Below are 23273 nucleotides of genomic sequence, written 5' to 3' on the forward strand. Positions count from 1 at the left end.
GTCACAGAATGCAGGAAAGCACCATACTTACAATTACAGTTTTATTATAGGAAAAGGACACAAATTAGAGCCAGCCAAAGGAAGAGACACATGGGACAGAATTTGAGACTCAGAGGGTCTCAAATGTAAAGCTTCAGCCGGGCGCGGTGGCTCACGCTTGTAATCCCAGCACTTTGGGAGGCCGAGGCGGGCAGATCACGAGGTCAGGAGATCGAGACCACGGTGAAACCCCGTCTCTACTAAAAATACAAAAAATTAGCCGGGCGTGGTGGCGGGCGCCTGTAGTCCCAGCTACTCGGAGAGGCTGAGGCAGGAGAATGGCGTGAACCCGGGAGGTGGAGCTTGCAGTGAGCCGAGATTGCGCCACTGCACTCCAGCCTGGGCGACAGAGCGAGACTCCGTCTCAAAAAAAAAAAAAAAAAAAAAAAAAAAGTAAAGCTTCAGTGTCCTCAGGGATGTGTAACCCTCCTGTTGTTGAAGTGTGATAATATGCAGCATTGCCAGCCTATGGAGATCACTGTCTTAGTCCCTTTGTGCTGCTCCAATAAAATACCATAGACTATGTACTATACATAAAGACCACATATTTATTTCTCACAGTTCTGGAGGCCGGGAAGTCCAAGCTCAAGGTGCTGGTGTCTGGTGAGGGCCCACCCCTCATAGATGACACTGTCTCAGTGACCTCAGAAGGCAGAAGACCAGAAGAGAGCAAACTCACTCCTTCAAGCCCTTTTATAAGGATCCTAATTCCATCCATGAGGGCTCTGCCCTTATGCCTGAATCAACTCTGAAAGGCCTCACCTCTTAATACTATCACATTGGTGATTACACTTCAACACATAAATTTTGGGGGGACATTCAGATCATAGCAGTCACCAAATATCAGTGTCCAGAGTTTTTATTGGGGTTTCATTATGTAGGCATGATTGATGGAATCCTTGACCAGCTGATATTACCTGATTCAATGCCCAACCTTCTAATCTCACTGGGCTTTCAAGGTGGCCAGCTTTCACCCTGAGTAATCTATGAGCACAAACTCTCCAGGGGCCCACCATGAGTCACCTCATCAGCATAAGAGGGGTCCACCATGAATAACAAAGGTACTGCTATCACTGAGGAAATTCCACGGGTTTAGAGATTCAAAGGCTAGGTTGCTGCTCTTTGGGTAGAGTTAATTCTTTACTACACAGGCACCTACCTGGGGCAGGCAGCCTCTGAGATGGTCCCCACTGACCCCCACCTCCTGGTGGTCATACCTTTTGTATGACCACCCCCTATGCTGAACCAAGTGACTCATTTCTGGCAAATAGAATACTAAGAATGTGAAGGATATCACTTCTGGGATTGGGGTACAGAAAGGCTTCCTTCCGTATTACCGTCTTCTTTAGCTTCTTGCATTGAGGAAGCCAACTGCTATGTTGTGAGCTGCTCTATGGAGAGGCCCATGTGGAAGGAAGTGAGGGAGGCCTCTGGCCAACAGTCCAGGAGGAACTGAAGCCCTCAGTCCAACAGCCTGTGTGGAACTGAATCCTGCAAACAACTCTGTGTGTGAGCTTGGAAGCGGATCCATACTCAGTCAAATCTTGAGATGGGGCCCCCATGCCCTGCTAACACTTGATTGTGGTCCCAGCTAGGCCACTGCTGAAGTCTTGGCTCAGAGAAACTATGATATAGTAAATGTTTGTTGTTTCAAGTTGGCAAGTTTTGGGATAATTTTTTATATAGTGGTAATTTTTTATATACTTTAAAATAACACATTGCCCTATCCTTTGCTTACACTTTTCTCTTGGAACTCTGCTTGCCCATATATTACAGAAATATTTTTCAGATCATGGGCTGAAAGGTGGATTACGGATGCAATGTTTAAATTTAGCAATGTCATTTATGACTGTTCATATGAGCTTTGCTGCATAAAATGTTGATATTAATTTGTTTCCCTTTAAGACATTCTTAATGTTTACCTCTCAGTATTTTCTTTGTAATCAATTAATATAAGATGAATATTTTTATGTGCGTCCGTGTGAAGAGACCACCAAACAGGCTTTGTGTGAGCAACATGGCTGTTTATTTCACCTGGGTGCAGGCAGGCTGAGTCCGAAAAGAGAGTCAGCGAAGGGTGGTGGATTATCATTAGTTCTTATAGGTTTTGGGATAGGCGGTGAAGTTAAGAGCAATGTTTCGTGGGCAGGGGTGGATCTCACAAAGTACATTCTCAAGGGTGGGGAGAATTCCAAAGAATCTTCTTACGGGTGGGGGAGATTACAAAGTACATTGATCAGTTAGGGTGGGGCAGAAACAAATCACAATAGTGGAATGCCATCAGTTAAGGCTATTTTTACTTCTTTTGTAGATCTTCAGTTACTTCAGGCCATCTGGATGTGTACGTGCAAGTCACAGGGGATGCGATGGCTTGGCTTGGGCTCAGAGGCCTGACATTCCTGCCTTCTTATATTAATAAGAAAAATAAAACAAAATAGTGTTGAAGTGTTGGGGCAGCAAAAATTTTTGGGGGGTGGTATGGAGAGAGAATGGGCGATGTTTCTCAGGGCTGCTTCAAGCAGGATTAGGGGTGGCGTGGAAACCTAGAGTGGGAGAGATTAAGCTGAAGATAGGTCTTGTGGTAAGGGGTGATATTGTGGGGATGTTAGAAGAAACATTTGTCGTATAGAATGATTGGTGATGGCCTGGATACGGTTTTGTATGAATTGAAAAACGAAATGGAATAAGAGAAGGAGAAAAACAGGTATAAAAGGTCTAAGAATTGGGACGACTCAGGACATCTGATTAGAGAGTGCCTAAGGAGATTCAGCATAGTCCTGCCAGCAAAGATTATTTATTTACTTCAAGAGTTAAGAGTGGCAGTTTGGGGATAGCACGAGGAGATATCAGCTGTGCTGGCTTGGAGAAACAGTGTAAACCGGCAGTGTAAACAAGAGCAGGGCATGTATGAGTAGTTGAGAACAGTGAATAGGAGTATGACTAGACAGAAAATAGTAGGGATGACAAGTTTTTTGGGGGCACAGTCTAAGTTGGTCTGGTGTCTGGAATGAGACTGGGGCCTCATAAAAAGGAGCATCTATACAGGGGCTCAAATGGGCTGTACCCTGTAGCATTCTGAGGACAGGTCTGACTTCTGAGAAGGGAAAGTGGTAAAAGTATTGTCCAGTCCTTTTTAAGTTGGTGGCTGAGCTTGGTGTGGTGTGTTTTTAAAAGACCTTTAGTCCGTTCTACTTTTCTTGAAGATGGAGGACTGTAAGGGATGTAAAGGTTTCACTGAATACTAGGAGCCTGAAAAACTGCTTGGCTGATTTGACTAATAAAGGCTGGTCTGTTACCAGACTGTATAGAGGTGGGAAGGCTAAACTGAGGAATTATGCCTGACAGAAGGGAAGAAATGACTGCGTGGCCTTCTCAGACCCTGTAGGAAAGGCCTCTACTTATCTAGTGAAAGTGTCTACTTAGACTAAGAGGTATTTTAGTTATCTAACTCGGGGCATGTTGAGTAAAGCTAATTTGCCAGTCCTGGGTGGGGGCAAATCTTCAAGCTTGCTGTGTAGGGAAGGGAGGGGGCCTGAATAATCCCTGAGGAGTAGTAGAATAGCAGATGGAACACTGAGAAGTTATTTCCTTGAGGATAGATTTCCACGATGGAAAGGAAAGGAAAGGTTCTAAGAGGCGGGCTAGTGGCTTGTACTATAGCATAGCCTGCCTTTGCTGGTGTGTGGCGATTAGGCCTGGTGGAACTGCCATCACTAAATCAAGCGTGATCAGGGTGAGGAAAAGGAAAGAAGGAAATGTGGGGAAATGGGGTGAATGTCAGGTGGATCAGAGAGATACAGTCATGGGGGTCAGGTGTGGTATCAGGAATAATGTGAGAGGCCAGATTGAGGTCCCGGCCAGGAACAATGGTAATTGTGGGACTTAACAAAGAGTGAGTGCAGCTGAAGGAGCTGGGAGCAGGAAGTATATGCATCAGGTATGAGGAAGAAAATAGATTTTGGAAGTTATGAGAAATGTAGACAGTAAGTTGAGCATAGTTTGTGATTTTTAGGGCCTCTAAAGGTATTAAAGCAGCGGCAGCTGCTGCACGCAGACATGAGGGCTAGGCTAAAACAGTAAAGTCAAGTTGTTTGGACAGAAAGGCTACAGGGTGCGGTCCTGGCTCTTGTGTAAGAATTCTGACCTCAGTAACCATGCCTAGGAAGGAGAGGAGTTGTTTTGTAAGGGATTGAGGTTTGGGAGATTAATCAGACAGGATCAGCAGGGAGAGCACCTGTGTTTTTATGAGAATTATGCTGAGATAGGTAACAGATGAGGATGAAATTTGGGCTTGACTGAAGTAATGGGGGCTGTCTGTGAAGCCTTACAGTACAGCCCAGGTAATTTGCTGAGTCTAATGGGTGTCAGGGTCAGTGTAAGTGAAAGAAAAGAGAGGCTGGGACGAGAGGTGCAGGGGAATAGTGAAAAAAGCATCTTTAAGATCGAGAATGGAATAGTGAGTTGTGGAGGAAGGTATTGAGGACAAAAGAGTGTACGGGTTGGGCACCACAGGATGGATAGGCAAAACAATTTCGTTGATAAGGCGCAGATCCTGAACTAATCTGTAAGGCTTGTCCGGTTTTTGGACAGGTAAAATGGGGGAATTGTAAGGAGAGTTATAGGTTTTAGAAGCCCATGCTGTAGCAGGCGAGTGATGACAGGCTTTAATCCTTTTAAAGGGTGCTGTGGGATGGGATATTGGCATTGAGCGGGGTAAGGGTGATTAGGTTTTAATGGGATGGTAACGGGCATGTAATCGGTTGCCAGGGAAGGAGTAGCGATGTCCTGTACTTGTGGGTTAAGGTGGGGGGATACGAGAGGAAGACGCGAAGGAGGCTTTGGGTTGGGGAGAAGGGCAGCAATGAGATGCAGCTGTAGTCCAGGAATAGTCAGGGAAACAGATAATTTGGTTAAAATATCTCGGCCTAGTAAGGGAACTGGGCAGGTGGGGATAACTAAAAAAGAGTGCTTAAAAGAGTGTTGTCTAATTGGCACCAGGGTTGGGGAGTTTTCAGGGGTTTAGAAGCCTGGCTGTCAATATCCACAACAGTTACGGAGGCAAGGGAAACAGGCCCTTGAAAAGAAGGTAATGTGGAGTGGGTAGCCTCCGTATTGACTCAGGGGACGGACTTACCTTCCACTGTGAGAGTTACCCGAAGCTCGGCATCTGTGATGGTCTACGGGGCTTCCGAGGTGATCAAGCAGCGTCAGTCTTCAGCTGCTAAGCCGAGAAGGAGTCAGTCAGAGAGCCTTGGGCCAGAGTTCCAGGGGCTCTGGGAGTGGCTGCCAGGTGAGTTGAACAGTCCAATTTCCAGTGGGCTCCCGCAGAGATGGGACACAGCTTAGGAGGAATCCTGGGCTGCAGGCATTCCTTGTCCTGGTGGTCAGATTTCTGGCACTTGTAGCAAGCTCCTGGGGGAGGAGGTTCTGGAGGAACGCCTGGCCACTGGGGTTCAGGTGTTTGGAAGTTCTTTTGTGCTGGAGATGTGGCTAGGGTTTGTCTCACAGTGGAAGCAAGGAATTGCAACTTTTTTCTATTATTGTACACCTTGAAGGCGAGGTTAATTAAATCCTGTTGTGGGGTTTGAGGGCCGGAATTTAATTTTTGGAGTTTTATTTAATGTCGGGAGCAGATTGGGTGATAAAATGTATATTGAGAATAAGACGGCCTTTTGACCTTTTAGGGTCTAGGGCTGTAAAGTGTCTCAGGGTTGCTGCCAAATGAGTCATGAACTGGGCTGGATTTTTATATTTGATGAAAAAGAGCCTAAACGCTATCTGATTTGGGATAAAGAAAAAGGAGCATTAACCTTGACTATGCCTTTAGCTCCAGCCACCTTTTTAAGAGTAAATTGCTGGGCAGGTGGGGGAGGGCTAGTCACGGAACGAAACTGTAAGCCGGACGGGGTATGAGGAGGGGAGGTGATAAAAGGATTATAGGGTGGAGGAGTGGAGGCTGAGGAAGAATTGGGACCTAACGGCCTGGTGAGGAGCAGCCTGGGAAGAGGGGAGAGGTCAGATGGGTCTGTAGAAAAGGAAGATTAGAAAGACTCAGCGACGCTTGGGGTTGGGACTGAGGGGACAGGCGGGAGGGAAAGAAGGAGGATTTGGGACGAGTTGCATTGGGCACAGAGACTAGAAAGGGACCGATGTGTAAAAAGAATGCCTGGACATCAGGCTCCTCAGACCATTTGCCCATTTTATACAAGAATTATTTAGATCTTGCAGGATGGAAAAATTGAAAGTGCCGTTTTCTGGCTATTTTGAACTACTCCCAAGTTTGTATTGGGGTCAAGCGGCATTGCAGAAGAAAATAAGGCATTTATGTTTTAGGTCAGGTGTGAGTTGAAGGGTTTTAGGTTTTTGAGAACACAGGCCAAGGGAGAAGAAGGAGGAATGGAGGGTGGAAGGTTGCCCATAGTGAAGGAAGCAAGCCTAGAGAAAAGAGAGAGTAGAGACACAGAGGGAAGGGGTTCGGGAGTTCTTACCTTCCAGAAAAGCGGGAAAGGGGTTGGGGCGTGGATATAAGGGATTGGGGTGCAGAGATATGAGGTTGGGGCACGGAAATAAGGGATTGGGGCACAGAGATATGAGGTTGGGGTACTTGCTCCTCCTCTAGAAAAGTGAGACTTGCTGCTCAGGGTGAAGGAGAAGGGGTTGGGGGTTTCTTGCCCCCCAGAAAGGCGGAGAAGGGGTAGAGACATGGAGAGAAGGGGTTGGGGTACTTTCCCCTTCCCTAGAAAAGCGGGACTTGCCGCTAAGGGTGAAGGACCAAGGCAGGCATCCCTGCGTGGTCTGACACCTCTGAAACCTGGGTGAATAATCAGAGGGGCGTCCCTGCAATGATTAAACACCAAGGGAAGGCTGCCTTCCCTAGTCTGTGACTGGCGCCGGAGTTTTGGGTCCACGGATAAAACGTGTCTTCTTTGTCTCTACCAGAAAATGAATTGAAATTGAGAGAAGGGAGAGATTGAAGTGTGGCACCAAGACTGAAAGAGAAAGAGGTTGAGGGATAGTGAGGGAGGTTGGAGAAGAGAGTAAAAAGGGGCCACTTACCGGATTTGAAATTGGTGAGATGTTTCTTGGGTTGGTGGGTCTGAGGACCTGAGGTCATAGGCGGATCTTTCTCACGGAGCAAAGAACAGGAGGACAGGGGATTGATCTCCCAAGGGAGGTCCCCCGATCCGAGTCACGGCACCAAATTTCATGTGCGTCCGTGTGAAGAGACCACCAAACAGGCTTCGTGTGAGCAACATGGCTGTTTATTTCACCTGGGTGCAGGCGGGCTGAGTCCGAAAAGAGCATCAGCAAAGGGTGGTGGATTATCATTAGTTCTTATAGGTTTGGGGATAGGCGGTGAAGTTAAGAGCAATGTTTTGTGGGCAGGGGTGGATCTCACAAAGTACATTCTCAAGGGTGGGGAGAATTCCAAAGAACCTTCTTAAGGGTGGGGGAGATTACAAAGTACATTGATCAGTTAGGGTGGGGCAGAAACAAATCACAATGGTGGAATGTCATCAGTTAAGGCTATTTTTACTTCTTTTGTGGCTCTTCAGTTAATTCAGGCCATCTGGATGTATACGTGCAAGTCACAGGGGATGCAATGGCTTGGCTTGGGCTCAGAGGCCTGACAAATATAGTTTGTAGGTTTTACCTTTCTTGATTAGTATACAAAACACACAACATCTAACCATTGTTATTTAAAGATTAACTAGGAGGAGATGATGGAAACTCTGTTTAGGGTCACCTTCTTTACACATTAGGTCTATTTCCCCTAACTTGAGTATATATTAAACTAGTGGGGGATTGAGCTACAAAAATGCTACTTGGGGAGAATTTTTTTTAATACAAATACTCAATTCTGAAATTACGTTTTTGTGGAAAGTTATCACTTTGGAATTTGAATTTTCTTGGAGCTAAGCCACTGGTAGTTGTAAAAGCTATGCCTGTAAATTTGCTCCCTAGAAGATACTTTCGTTTAGTGACCACTTGTTTCTCTGTGGATAAATTCAATTATAAATTACAATCGAATTGACTTTTTCATAGCATCCTTCACTCTCCAACTATCTCAAGTCCTCTGTGAATTATAAAGTAATTACAGTGCTCAAAGGACAGTTTCGTAATTGTGTCCATGAGCACAGACTTTCCTCTATGTTCGAGAAGGGCTCATTCCCAGCCGGGAACATTAAGTTGGATTTTATTGAGACTGGGGACTGCTAGTCCAGACAGCTGGGTGATCCCCTGCGCTATTTTGAAAAGTATCCTGGGATCTTTAATTTCCACCTGGATGGCCAGGGAGGTGAGAGAACAGCCCTCACTGGGTGTGACCTTGTATCCCACTTGGGGTCTTGAACCAGGGGACCCCCAACCCCAGAGGTGAGACGTGCAATATGGTCAATTATACAACCTCTTAATTATTTTTTGCTGAATCTCAAGTGTGTTCTCATGGCCTGTTTTCTCCCAGGTGGGTTCAGAAGGTGGCCAAGAAGAAATGTTAGAAAATTCCCAGAGAGCCATTTCATGAGAATGTTTTCATTGGTTTGTACCTGATACTGTTTTGTTTTTGTTGTTGCCTTTTAATAACATTTTTTTCTTTTTGTGGGGTCATTTGTGTAATACACAGGTGACGAACACTCAAGGTTATTTGGTCGCATGCCACAGCTTTCCTTTGGCACATCTGCAATGAAGGAGTCTTTCTGTCTGTCTCCTTTTGTTCCTTATCATCTGTTAGCTTGGCACAGCTGACTGAGCTGTTAAATGATTACTGCATATTTTGCACCTCACCTCGAGAGGCCTTGGTATAAAAAGGTGCTAATTAAGCTGAAGCTTCTGGCCCTCTTGCCTATGTGGGCCCCCGGAAGTGAAGCAAAAAGACTGTAGGAAGCTGGAGCTTGTGTGTGTGTGTGTGTGTGTGTGTGTGTGTTTGGTTTTCAGCATTTTGAGGAATTGTTACTGGAGCTTATAAAATAATTGTTTTAGACCTTATAAACACAGCAAATTCTTCAAATTACATATGAGGCTGACTCGAAAAGCCACGTAAAGGTGGTTTGGCAAAGCAACTAACTGCTGATCAGTTTGTGGTGATCTTGTGTCTATATATGCTGGATTTGAATATTTTCTGTATCTAAAGAAAAATAAGCACATTCTAAGAATAGTTGTCATCTCCCTGTCTAGACTTGCCCTGTAGATATTTGAAATGGGGATTAACATATTTAGGAGTAGCAGGAAGTGCTATTTCATCAGTGTCTAGAATGGGAGGTGAATTCAGTCCCTGCCTGGACTTGTTGACTAACTTGCTGGGTTGTGAGAACCATGGCATTCTCCTGGGAATTGGTTCCAGGGCACTGACTGCATTTCTTCTGAAGCTAAGGCACTTAGCTTTGCTTCCATGCCTTTTAATATAATTTGTAGGCTTCAGCAGATTTCTAAAGTATACCACTTGATATCTTTCACAGCTCAAGGTAAATTCTGCAGCATGAACTTATAGATTTTTTTTCTTTTACCTGGGGTGAGAACGTACCTTTTTCCAGTGCTATTTTTTTTTTCTGGGATACCTTTCATCTGTTTACATGAATTCCACTTTTCCTTGCTGTATTAAAAAAATCACCTAAGCTGTCTACATAGGTGTGAAACTTTTGGTTGTGATTTCCTTGAAGTTAGTTGGAACTGGAACGTTTTTTTCTGTATCCTGAATGGCTCATACATTCCCTAACACAGAATGGGTACTCAGAGAACAGTTGTTGAATCAGTAAACAGTAATGGATCAGTTCTGTCAGACAATGGATTGAATTATTTTTACACATTTGGTTCACTCATGGACTGAATTAACCTACTCATGGGCTGTTTGGTGCATCAAGCAATATTTATACATTTCTGAAGAATGTGGAATCACCTGGGTTAACAGTGTTTGCAGGTGGCACTGGATTGCAGGGGCCCAAGGAACCACGGCTGAATTCTGCATGGGCATAGGCCATTTTCCACCAGCAAAGTTATGAGAACTTTTTTTTTTTTTTGGTAACTGATGTGAAATTTTCAGTTCCGAATGACATCCAGAAACTCTCCTTCTGCAGCGGATGAATGTTTTGAGGGAATTTGAGAGGAGGGTTTGTCTTTTATCTCTCACCTCCAGCAGGAGGACGCTTGCAGTCTCTTAAGAGATGTTGTATTTATGAAATGGTGGAAGGACAGAAGCATCAGCCAGCCCGTTCATGCTTGGGGACAGAGAGGGTGCTCAGAGCTTAGGGGAGCACAGGTCATGCTAATGAATGACAGCTGTAATAAGAAAGACGTGCCATCCATGCTACTTTTTGCAGAAACCAGAAACATCCTTGTGAAAGTTAAAGGGAAAAGAAAAATGTGTACTTTGAGGGGGGATGTTAATGGGGGACAGGAGGTGGCGACATAAAGACTGGTTTAATGTGTCTCGTTGTAGCCCCTAAGGCTTTACCTGACCCCATCACTGTCACAACACTTTCTCCGGGACTGACAGTCTTGGTAATTGATGGGTTGGCGGGGGCTTTTTTTCTGCAAACACATTAAGGCAGGAGGGAATACTCTGGCCCCCACCTCCCCACGCCTGGCACAGGGGACCTGGAGGCGAGCAGACACAAGGCCCGGCGGTGTTGGGGGGAGAAGGAATCAATTCTGTCAACCAGACTGCCCAGCTACTGTCAGGCGCTGGGACCTTTCACCTGCTCCTTGGAGTCATTAGAACTCCCAAATCTCTTTGCAGGCCTTTTCTATTAGACACATACTCCTATGTTTTGATTTTTTGCTCCCAAAGTCATTTTTTAAAATAATTACCTGCATCGAACCACACTTACCATCTGTGGGCTGAGAGTGGGCAAATGATTTATTAGTCTTCGTTTCTAACAGTGCTGAGCAGCGTGGGGTTGATCCTGCTGGTGACACACTCAGCGGATGCACCGATGGTTGGGAGGGTCAATGTCAGGATGAAGCTTCTTGCGGAGTTGACATGCACGTGGGGACCCGGGGTTTGGTGTTTAGTTGGCAGACTGTGGCATTGCAAAAGTGGAGTCTCAAGCCAGGGTGGATAACAGGAGGCAGGAAAAGCAGTGAGGGAGCTTCTTGGGATGTTTTACTTTAAGTAGAAAGTAAAACTGTGCATGAAAAGAGGAGACAGAGGATGCAACTCAAATCATCGCCAACGCTCAGGGTTTCTTCTGTGCACACCGCCTGCCTTGTATCCAAGTGTTTGACTGTGCAGAGGCCAGTCATACTGGGGGACCCTGAGCACTACACTTGGCATTTGGGTGTATCCGATCAATATAGCCATTTCCACTGTTTGACATTATGTTTTGGAGGCTAGTTTTTTAAAGATCAATGACTGAATTGCCGCTAGGCTGCTTGCATATGTCTTCTTGGAGACTCACCTGTCCTCCCCGATGAGATGCTGACTGCACAACAGCAATCACTGTGCTGGGCACATGGGCAGTGTTCAGGAGACATGGCTTCCTTCCTTCTTCTTTCATTTCTTCCTGCCCAGAACAGCAAGGCTGAGACTGATAATAAAATTCCCGGAACATGGAGAAACTAATGTGGGGAGAAAAGAAGAAATGAATTGTGACTTCCATGGGCTTTTGGCACTTTTGGACCTCCCTCCTCCTCTTTTCCATAAAAAATGTATTTTAAGACATATTGGTATAAAGATGAAATTATTCATAGTACATATTAAAATGTTTTCCACTACCTAAAAGTTTGTGATTTTATTGTCTTCTTGTTTTTAAAATAAATTAAAATATTTTCAAAGGCCCTTAGAAGCACTGTGGGCCCTGGGCTCTGTGCCTGCTGTGCCTGATAAATCAGGCCTGGAGAAGAGACATCAGTGACATTTTAGTGTCGGGGAGAAAATGTAAAATATCATGATTGTTTTCCAGTGATATACTAAGTAAGACACATAAGATGTGTTTTAATTGTTTTTCTTGATGTATGCTGTGGTCTTTTAGTTATAAATGCTGAGTATTGTTAAAAGATAAACTGAGGCACAATAAAGTTTGAAGAGTTTATTTGAGCAAACAATGATTTGTTACCAAAACACCAGGGGTTCATCTGGGTCCTGCTGCTTGCCATGCAGAAAGCCAATCACTGAGACGATGAATATTGCCAAAGAAGAAGACTTGAATTAGGTGCTGCTGTCCAGGAGATGGGAGATCAGTCTCAACTCCACCTCCCTGACTGATTAAAACTAGGGGTTTATATAGCAGGGAAGAAATGTAACAATATTTAAGAAAACAGGAACTAGGGAGGGGCAAGGAAGCAATCACGAAGAATGAGGGGCCTGACATCTCATTGCATGTGATGATCCGGTGAGTTTCAGTTCTCTGATACTCTTTGAGAGGTCTGGGGTTCCTATCCTGTGGAAGGAACTCAGATAAAACAAATGCAAGTTTGAAGCTTTAAGATCAGATGGATCAATTTCTTTTTTCTTTTTTTTCTTTTTTTGAGATGGAGTCTCACTCTATTGCCCAGGCTGGAGTGCAATGGCCACGATCTTGACTCACTGCAAGCTCCGCCTCCCGGGTTCATGCCATTTTCCTGCCTCAGCCTCCCGAGTAGCTGGGACTACAGGCACCTGCCACTACGCCGGCTAATTTTTTGTATTTTTGGTAGAGACAGGGTTTCACCATGTTAGCCAGGGTGGTCTTGATCTCCTGATCTCATGATCCGCCCTCCTCGGCCTCCCAAAGTGCTGGGATTACAGGCATGAGCCACCACGCCTGGCCGGATCAATTTCTATGTTTATCTAAAAACTGTTGATGAGACTATTGGGTCAGTTTCAGATTCATGAATCAGGCAGCTCCAAACTAAAAGTGGTTCAGTGCCTATGCTGAAGAAAGGAAGAGACAGGCTTTTATAGAGTGAATGGGGAAGGAACAGAAATGAAATATTTGATTGGTTACAGTTAAAACTTGCCTCATTTGGTCTATCCTGCTCAGAAGTCCCCAGTTATATAATTATAAATTTGTTGGCTGCTTCTGATTGTTTGAGCTTCAGTTCTGGTTTTCTAATATGGGCATTTACAGAAATAGCTCATGTTGAGTTTTGTTTATGTTTGCAAATCAAGCAAGATTAAGGTCATTAATGAAGTCTAACTGGCTTTGCCTGCTCAGGGCATCTTCAAGCCTGGTCTAAATTTTAATTTACTGTAACAGCACTTTAGATTTGTAAGGTAAAGTTAGAGCCCATCTTTGTTGACTCCAAGACATACTCTGAAGTTTAAACTTTTTAATAACTCCCTGATATGTATTAACTTTTTTTGTAGGTATGACTGTCATCTAAATTTCCAAGTTCTTTTTTTTTTTTTTGAGATAGAGTCTCACTGTGTTACCCAGGCTGGAGTGCAGTGATGCGATCTCAGCTCACTGTAACACCTCCACCTTCCATGTTCAAGTGATTCTCGTGCCTCAGCCTTCTGAGTAGCTCGGATTACAGGCGTGTGCTGCCACAGCCAGCTAATATTTGTATTTTCAGTAGAGACGGGTTTTCACCATGCTGGCCAGGCTGGTCTTGAATTCCTGACCTCATATGATCTACCTGCCTCAGCCTCCCAAAGTGCTGGGATTACAGGCATGAGCCACCACACCCGAACTCCAAGTTCTTTGTAGTAAGTACTTAGTACTTTAGATTTCTTAAGCTTTTTCCTCCTATTTAGCTGAAATTTTGTATCCTTTAAGTACCTACTACAGAGAACTTGGAAATTTAGATGACAGTGATACCTACAAATAAAGTTATTATGGATAAGTTACAGTGTTATTTAACTTATTATGGGTAAGTTATAGTGTTATTTAACTTACTGTGGATAAGTTATAGTGTTATTTAACCATCAATATACTACTTAGGAAAAAATTTCCTGAGCTCTATGCAAAGAAGCCTGTTGTAAAGCAAATAATGCCACCTAATGTATTTGCTCGTCACTTGGGTTGTTTTTCCAATTATTGAAACATTTAAACTGAATGCATCTCTATTCTTTCTAGCCTGGTGAGTACTGAAGGGTGAGACTATATCTCTGATTTTTTTCCACCCTGACAAGTGTCTCCTAAGAGCAAGTGTGGTGCCCAGGTAATAGCCTAGGCTAGAGAGGTGACTGGGTGTAGTTCAATTCCTGGCCTTTCCATTTGCTCTTGGGCAAGTTACTGAAATGCTCTATGCTTCTGTTTCTTCAACTATAAAAAGAGGAAAAAAGGCCAGGCGCATTGGCTCACACCTGTAATCCCAGCACTTTGGGAGGCTGAGGCGGGTGTGTCACGAGGTCAGGAGTTGAGACCATCCTGGCTAACACGGTGAAACCCTGTCTCTACTAAAAATACAAAAAATTAGCCGGGCGTGGTGGTGGGCACCTGTAGTCCCACCTACTCGGGAGGCTGAGGCAGGAGAATGGCATGAACCTGGGAGGCGGAGCTTGCAGTAAGCTGAGATGGCGCCACTGCACTCCAGCCTGGGGGACAGAGCAAGACTCCGTCTCAAAATAAATAAATAAATAAATAAATAAATAAATAAATAAATAAATAAAAAATAAAAAAGAGGAAAAGAAATGCAAGTATCCTTCATAATCCAAAGTAAATTTGTTCCCGAAACCAGGTAAGACGGTGAATATCCATAGAGCAGGAGCCCATGTCCCTTTATTTAATTTAATGTATGTATTATTAATTTTTCTATTATTTTTAAAATTGACATAGAATTGTATATATTATTAATGATGTACAACATGATGTTTTGAAATATGTATACATTGTGAAATGTCTAAATCAAGCTAATTAACATATGCATTACCTCACATACTTGTCATTTATTTTCAATGAGAACACTTAAATCAACTTTCTTAGTAATTTTCAAGAAAATAATATATTATTACTAACTATAGTCCCTGTGTTGTATAATAGATTTCTTAAGCCTATTCCTGCTGTCTAGCTGAAATTTTGTATCCTTTGACCAACATCACCCCAATCACTCCTACCCCGCAGCCCCTGGTAACTTCTATTCTACTCTACACTTGTGTGAGTTTGACTTCTTTAGTTTGCACAAAAAAGTGAGTGAGATCATACGGTATTTCTCTTTCTGTGCCTGACTTATCTCACTTGTGAGAAAAATAATGAATATGTTCCTAGCTCGTCCTAAGGTCCCAACTGACGTCCCCCCAAATCCCTAAAACTCTTAACAGCTTGGTTCATGACAAACCACTACAGATGTGTGCATGACAAAAAGTGTTTAAAACATTACCTCATTTAAAAATAATGAACTCATTGATGGGTATGCTTGTGTGTACAGTAACTCTAGAAATGATTTTCTTTCTACACTTCATCAAGTATATACTCTAAGATAAGTGAGCAACGAAGTAATACATTAAAAGCAGGCAGGGCATGGTGGCTCACGCCTATAATCCTAGCACTTTGGGAGGCCAAGGTGGATGGATTGCTTGAGCCCAGGAGTTTGAGACCAGCCTGGGCAACATGATGAAACCTCATCTCTACAAAATTAGTTGGGCATAGTGGCCTGTGTCTGTCATCCCAGCCACTCAAGGGGCTGAGGCGGGAGGATCGCTTGAGCCCAGGAGGTCGAGGTTGCTGTGAGCCATGATAGCACCACTGCACTCCAGCCTGGGTGACAGAGTGAGACCCTGCCTCAAAAAACCAAAAAAACAAAGCAAAAGACAAAAATACAAAAAAAGCCCACTGTGAAGCAAAATAAACAAGCAATGCAAATTCAAAAAAACGATTCCTTACAGATTGGAGGCCTACAGATTGAAGGTGATTGAGATTTGGAGGTGAGAGAAGGGATGTGGAACTGTTGTCACTGTTGTTGCCTGTGCTAAACCTCTAAGGTACAACGACTTCTTGGTCCTCTGCTGGTAAAAGCAACTTGAACTTTATCTTCATAATCAACAGCACTAGAAGGAATGTGCTCTGTCAGTTAAAGAGTGTTGAGTGCGAAATTTTCATTCTTCATGTAATCTTTAATGGATGGTGACAGGAAGCTGCTGGTTCGTACAGGCTTTATGATAATGGTTCGTACAGGCTTATGCTTCAAATGCCAGGTGACAGACAATGCTTTCTCTTCTACTTGGCTCTAAAGGGCACTGAAGTTGTTGGAGTAATAAGTCAGTGAGAGTTTTAGCCTAATACCTTCTTCATAAATGCCTCCAAAAATAGGATTAGCCTTTGTTTAGGGGCTTTCTATCCAGGCATATATTCTTGTCTTCTGAAATGGACATATACAATGCCATTTTTTTTCTTTTTTTTTTTTTTTTTTAGGCAGAGTCTGTCTTTGTCATCCAGGCTGGAGTGCAATGGCACGATCTCAACTCACTGCAACCTCCGCCTCCTGGGTTCAAGCAATTCTCCTGCCTCGGCCTCCCAAGTAGCTGTGATTACAGGTGCACGCCATCATGCCTGTCTGATTCTTGTATTTTTAGTACAGACAGGGTTTCACCATGTTGGTCAGGCCTGTCTTGAACTCCTGACTTCGCGATCCGCCCGCCTTGGCCTCCCATAAGTGCTGGGATAACAGGCGTGAACCACTGCACCTGGCCCCATTTTTTTTTTTTTTTGTAAAGCGGCCCTAGTTTTATCAACATAAAAAAATTTGCTTTGGGGTTGGCACCTTCCTCCAGTTGCCTGCCGTCCCCCGGAGAAGGTGGCCACAGCCTCAAGCATTCATTCTTTCTTGTATCTCCTGACCTTCCAGGCCTTGGTTTGAAACTCATCTTCTCCATTGAATTATCTCTTTCCTTCTTCTGAACCCTTTTCAGAACTTTGATGATCCCTACCTTGTATCATCAGGGTGCCAGCAGCATCCCACAGTGGCTGTCAAGCCCATTAGGAGGTGTTTTTGTAGTTTTTATAAAGTGTTGCTGGTGAGGATGTGGAGAAATAGGAATGCTTTTACACTGTTGGTGGGAGTGTAAATTAGTTCACCATTGTGGAAGACAGTGTGGCAATTCCTCAAGGATATAAAACCAGAAATACCATTTGACCCAGAAATTTCATTACTGGGTATATACCCAAAGGATTATAAATCATGCTACTATAAAGACACATGTGCACGTATGTTTATTGCAGCACTATTTACAATAGCAAAGACTTGGGACCAACCCAAATGCCCATCAATGATAGACTGGATAAAGAAAATGTGGCACATACACACCATGGAATACTAGGCAGCCATAAAAAAGAATGAGTTCATGTCCTTTGCAGGGACATGGATGAAGCTGGAATCCATCATCCTCAGCAAACTAACACAGGAACAGAAAACCAAACACTGCATGTTCTCACTCCTAAGTGGGAGCTGAACAATGGGAACACATGGACACAGCAAGGGGAACATCACATACTGAGGCCTGTTGGGGGTTGAGGGGAAAGGGGAGGGAGAGCATTAGGACAAATACCTAATGCATGTGGGGCTTAATACCTAGATGACGGGCTGACAGGTGCAGCAAACCACCATGGCACATGTATACCTATGTAACAAACCTGCACGTTCAGCACATGTATCGCAGAACTTAAAATTAAAAAATAAAAAGTGTGGTGCTTTCCTGAGCAACACCGTGAAGCTTTCCACAACAATCACACATGATTTTTAAAAATTTCGTATGGTTAGAGAAATAATCAAGTCACATGTGCTCCAGATGTGGACTTGTTTATGACCACGGGTATGTCCTGACGTGTCTGTCTCTCTCATTTGCATTTTTTTTTTTAAAATGTGCTTTCCTAGGCCTCTTAGTCCCACAGGATTTCTTCATAGGATTTTCCACTTTCTTAGAAGGCAATTTTGTAATGCAGGGCAGACGACAGCAGTAAGACACATCATCTTTAAACAATGCCTACATTAGATCAGTGGGGAGGGTGCCCCCGACCTGGGACTGCAGAGCAGTGTCGTGCATTCTCTGCGTAGGTGCAGGAGCACCAGAGAGTGAATTCTGGGTAAACCTTTTGCAAAGCTTTTCAATAACTAGTAAGGCATCCTGTAATACTGCTAGAGTGCAGTGATTCTATCATAGCTCACTGTAGCCTCGACCCCCGGGCTCAAGCGATCCTCTCGCCTCAGCCTCTTGAGTGGCTGGGACCACAGACAAATGCCCTCTTAGGGCAGTTACAAGGATGAATATAGAATTCCAGGGCAGGGGGTTAAGTGGGGAGGGGCCATTTTAGGGGTGTGCACTGACATCAGTGTAGGGCCTCTGAGACGAGCAGCCCATTTGCCACTGTGTAGGGCTTCAGCCATGAACTGCTGCTCTGACCTGCCTTTCCCATGTGCAACTGCGGCCAAAGCAGCATGAAGGGCTGCAAACTAGGTTCACCTCTGTTATCCTCATGCCATACATGGGGGAATGACTCCAGCGAGCAGCCCATGAAGGATTGTTAGAAAGAGAGGACCCGAGGAACTTGGAGGGGATTCATGGGAAATCAAATAAGGCAGAAGAACGATGAGGACAAAAACAAAATTTCCTTCTTTTGAGGGAGCTGGGTAAGTTCTGCCTTGGGTCTCGTTTTCTTTCTTTCTTTTCTTTCTTTTTGACAGTCTTGCTCTGTCGCCAGGCTGGAGTGCAGCGGCGCTATCTCTGCTCACCGCAACCTCCGCCTCCCGGGTTCAAGCGATTCTTCTGACTCAGCCTCCCAAGTTTTAATGTGTAGAGAGGCAGCACCTGAAAGGTCTCTGTGGCTTCTACTAGTCCAGGGAGACAGGAAGTCAAAGAAGTCTCTGTGTGGACACTAGGAGAGGGGACAGAGAACCTCCTGGGAAGCAAGTCACTCACATGGGCCAGGGCCAGAAAGCCCTCAGGGCGAGCAGAGAAGAGAGTCACCAGGGTCTGTGGCTGGTGTCTGGGTTGATGTAACACTTTCTTTTTGCAGTTAGTTTGCTAACGTCAATTCTGAGTTAGAGATGCTCACAAGACGTGTGGGCTAAGAGATGTCTCCATGTTCAACACACACTAGACAGACTTAATTATTTATAAGAATCTCTATTGGAGCACTTCAGGCTGTGCAGAGGCAGCTTTTAGATGGTGAAGACAGAGCTAGCTTTTTTTCAAAGGGCGCTGGAAAGACGGCTAGTTTTTGGATTTTGTTTCACATTTTTTTCAAACAAGCTGGTAGATGTTGAATTGAAGCATTATTTTGGGTCAGGTTTACACAGAGTGGCAATGAACCATTTCACTGGGTAAAGGAATAGGGGGAAAAGCGTTCCAGGGTTTCTTGCCTCTGGCTTTGTAGCTTTCTTGCATCTCTAGGGGATTGCTTCTGCAAATGGAGTGGGAAAAGCCAAAGCTTTGGAATAGATTCTAAGTGAATGCGGAGGAACAAATGTAGGGTGAACACACACACAAGCCAGACAGAACCTTGGTACAAAAATCAGATGCGCCATAAAAAATGTTTCACTTTAGGAATGATGTCTAGATTTGAAATGCTTGGTTTAAAACGACTATTACGTCACCGCCACCTGCTGGCCAGAAACGGTATTAGCTTAAAGCTCCATTAGAGTAAAGAGTCTTCTTGGGGTGGGGTAACTGATTGGGCTTCTCACGGTTATTTTTGTGTGGAAAGAGTCTTTCTCCGAGAAAATATGCTTTTATTTTTTCTTCTTCTGTCTAGAAAATGTTCTGTTATTTTTAAATGACCATTTTTAAAATTCATAAAGACATAGTGATAGGAAATTTAGAAATTACAGAAAAGTGTAAGGACTATAGTTTATGTATTTACACATTTTCCTAACATGAAAATATTTGAAAAAACTCCAACAAACTTGGAATTTATTATACATATGAATTTGTTTCATTTAGTTATTGAATTCGTTTTTTATCATGAAATATTTTAAACATACACCAAAATACAAAACATAACAGATGCCCAACTGGATTTAACTCATTTTTAAAATTTTGCTACATGTTTTCCCTAAAATTTTCTTTTGGAAAATACTACTTTACGGGTACAAATGAAATTCACATCTGTCCCCACCCTCATCATCAAATTTCCCTCCATTATTCCCCAGATAGTACCACTATCTTAAAAATGATATGCAACACTTTTTGTTTTTATAGTTTTGCTTCATATGTTTTAAATTTTACGTGGTTGAGTGATACTCTATTCTTTATTCAACTTTTTTTTCACTGAACGTTATGTTTATGAACTTTATTTATGTTTATATAGGTAGACCTAGTAGATTCATTTTTACAAATAGCTGAATTAAAAAAATCTTATCTGGAAGTATTGATCTTTAACTGGAGAGTTTAATCCATTTACATTTTTTGTGAATATGTTTAGATATATTTTTACTATATCTTTTTTGTTATCTGTTTATTGTGCTTTGTTTTAAACATATTTTTGTGTTCTATCAGAGGCTGTGTATTTAAAATTTTTTTCCTCATCTACTTGTTTTGAAGTTACATTTACTATTTCTTTTCTACCCTTCAATTTATGCTATGCCTACTTAACAAGTCTAAACATAACAATTATTGCTTCTTTCTCCAGAAGAGTACAAAGACCTGAGAATGTTTTAAATTACTTTTACCTTTCTCCCATCTTCTATCTTATGCTTTTTAGGATTTTAAATTCTTATTGTTTTAAATCACTATATTAGCGGTCACATCATCATCATCACCACTACCACCACCACCACCATCATCATCATCTTACCAATCAGTACTTAGTTAGCATTGAGAAAAAGGCCAAGCAAATATGAAGCAAAGAAAGCCGGAATAGCAATCTTACTCCTTTTTGTTCTTTCATTTTTGCCTTGAATTAAGTCTATCTATCTATCATCTATCTATCTATCTATCTATCTATCTATCTACCTACCTACCTACCTACCTACCTATATATCTAAAGGAACAATTTAGTCTCAAGCACAATGTGGCAGAAGTACAAGGAAAATAAATGAATCAACAATTTTAATAGTCTTCTTGGAAACTGATAGATTAAGGAGATAAATAAGTACAAAGATATATAAAATTGAATAATACAATTAACCAATACTAGGCATCACATTTTATTACATTTTCATCAGTCTGATAGTTGCTAAATTCTAACTTATTTGTTTTAATTTGGATTTAAAATTATTATTGAGATTAGGTATTTTTTCATACGTTTATTGGAAGTTTGTAGTCATTTTTGTGTATAATTAACTCTTCATGTTTATTGGAGATGTTTGTTTTTACTGAGTTGTAAGAACTGTTTGTATATAAAAGTTATTAAATATCTATTTGTTATATATGTTAAAATATTTTCAGATTTATCATCTGTCTTTTAATTTTGCCTATTCTTTTATAGGGCTGATTTAAAATTTTAATGTTTATATACTGCATTCTAGATATCTTCTTTGGAAAAAGATTCTTTTTTTGGAAAGCATGAAAGAATGAAAAGATAAAAGAGTGAAAAGGATAAGGTAATGAAGGGATCAAATGGGAATGCAGTAAAAACTGAAAGCAAAAAGAACAAGAACCTAAAGAATAAGAAGAGGAGGCAGGCCGGGCGCCGTGGCTCAGTGTTTTGGGAGGCCGAGGGGGGCAGATCACAAGGTCAGGAGATTGAGACCATCCTGGCTAACATGGTGAAACCCCATCTCTATTGAGAAAAAAATACAAAAAATTAGCCAGGTGTGGTGGCGGGTGCCTGCAGTCCCAGCTACTCGGGAGGCTGAGGCAGGAGAATGGCATGAACCCGGGAGGTGGAACTTGTAGTGAGCCAAGATTATGCCACTGCACTCCAGCCTGGGCAACAGAGCGAGACTCCATCTCAAAAACAAACAAACAAACAACAAAAAAAGAAGAGGCCGGGTGAGGTGGCCCACACCTGTAATCCCAGCACTCTGGGAGGCCAAAGCGGGAGGATCACTTGAGGTCAGGAGTTTGAGACCAGCCCGGCCAACATGGCAAAACCCTGTCTCTACTAAAAATACAAAAATTAGCTGGGGGTGGTGGTGCTAGCCTGTAATCCCAGCTACTTGGGAGGCTGAAGCAAGAGAATCGCTTGAACCCCGAGGTTGGAGGTTGCAGTGAGCCAAGATCGCCCCACTGCACTCCAGCCTGGGTGACAGAACGAGATTCCGTCAAAAAGAAGATATAAAGATCTGGGATCTACAAATAATTTACCTAAAACAATAAATGGAGTTCAAATATGAAGTAACATTTTTGGAAAGCAAATTATAAACTTGAAAGTTACATTAACAGAAAAACAAAAACAAAAACCAAAACAGAAAAACAAACTACCCCTTGCTCCCAAGTCCTGGAATTGGAAAATAGAATGGGACAAAATATCAGCGATATCCTCGTAAACGTGGATTATACGCACACTGCTTTTCCTTGACTATCTGAACGGATGGAACAGGAGGCTAGGTCAAATTTACTCCTTTTGGGAAACCAATAGATGAGGAGATAAAGTCAAAGTTTTATATAGTATTTAGAGATGTCCTTTATTTTTTATTTATTTTTTATAGTCTCATTTTGGAGCGGACAGCTACTGGGATGAGTTGAGGAATTCTGAGTAGAATGTTTTAGACTCATCAGCAACTTCTTGGTTGTTGCTGATAGAGGACTCTCCTTTGACAAACTCACAATAGACACATTAAGATCATAGACTCACAGTAGGGTAGCCTGGAAAGCTCTTTAGAAGTGGAATCATCTGGCCTTCCCAGACGAGGAAGTGGGGATTTGGAGGGGTTCATGGTTTGTAACCCAATATTCCCCAACTTGTCCTTCAGAACATGGCCAATTTGGAGTTCTGGGTTAATAAAAGTGCTTTTGTGAACTCAAGGACAACCCACACATACCCCTAATAAATAATGGCGTCTCTCATCAGAATCATAGATGCACCTTGAGATCTGGGGAGAGCACTGAGCTGGGGGTTGGGGGATTGGTGTTCTAGTTCCCCACCACCATCCCCAGCTGAGCGACCAGGAGCCTCATCTACCACAGGAGGCAGTGGAGAGCAGAACCCTGTTCCCTCCCACTCTAACATCCCCCATGTCTCAGTTCCTGCCTGGGGTGACAGGTACAGTTTCCAGCGCACAGTCTAAGGCCTCAGGACTTTATCCAGGGGTTTTGCTACAGACTGGTTTGTTCTGTAGAGCAGAGATTGGATATACAAATGAACAATTGATGGTCCATTTATAAAAACAAAACACTGACCCCACAACCTGTAGCCACCTGCCCTGGAAACCAATCCCTTATCTACAATACCCAGCCTGGGAAGCCAGCCTGCTGGAAGCCAGACTTATGGGAAGTCAGA

The sequence above is a fragment of the Symphalangus syndactylus genome, chromosome 5 (assembly GCF_028878055.3).
Source record: "Symphalangus syndactylus isolate Jambi chromosome 5, NHGRI_mSymSyn1-v2.1_pri, whole genome shotgun sequence".
NCBI lineage: Eukaryota > Metazoa > Chordata > Mammalia > Primates > Hylobatidae > Symphalangus > Symphalangus syndactylus.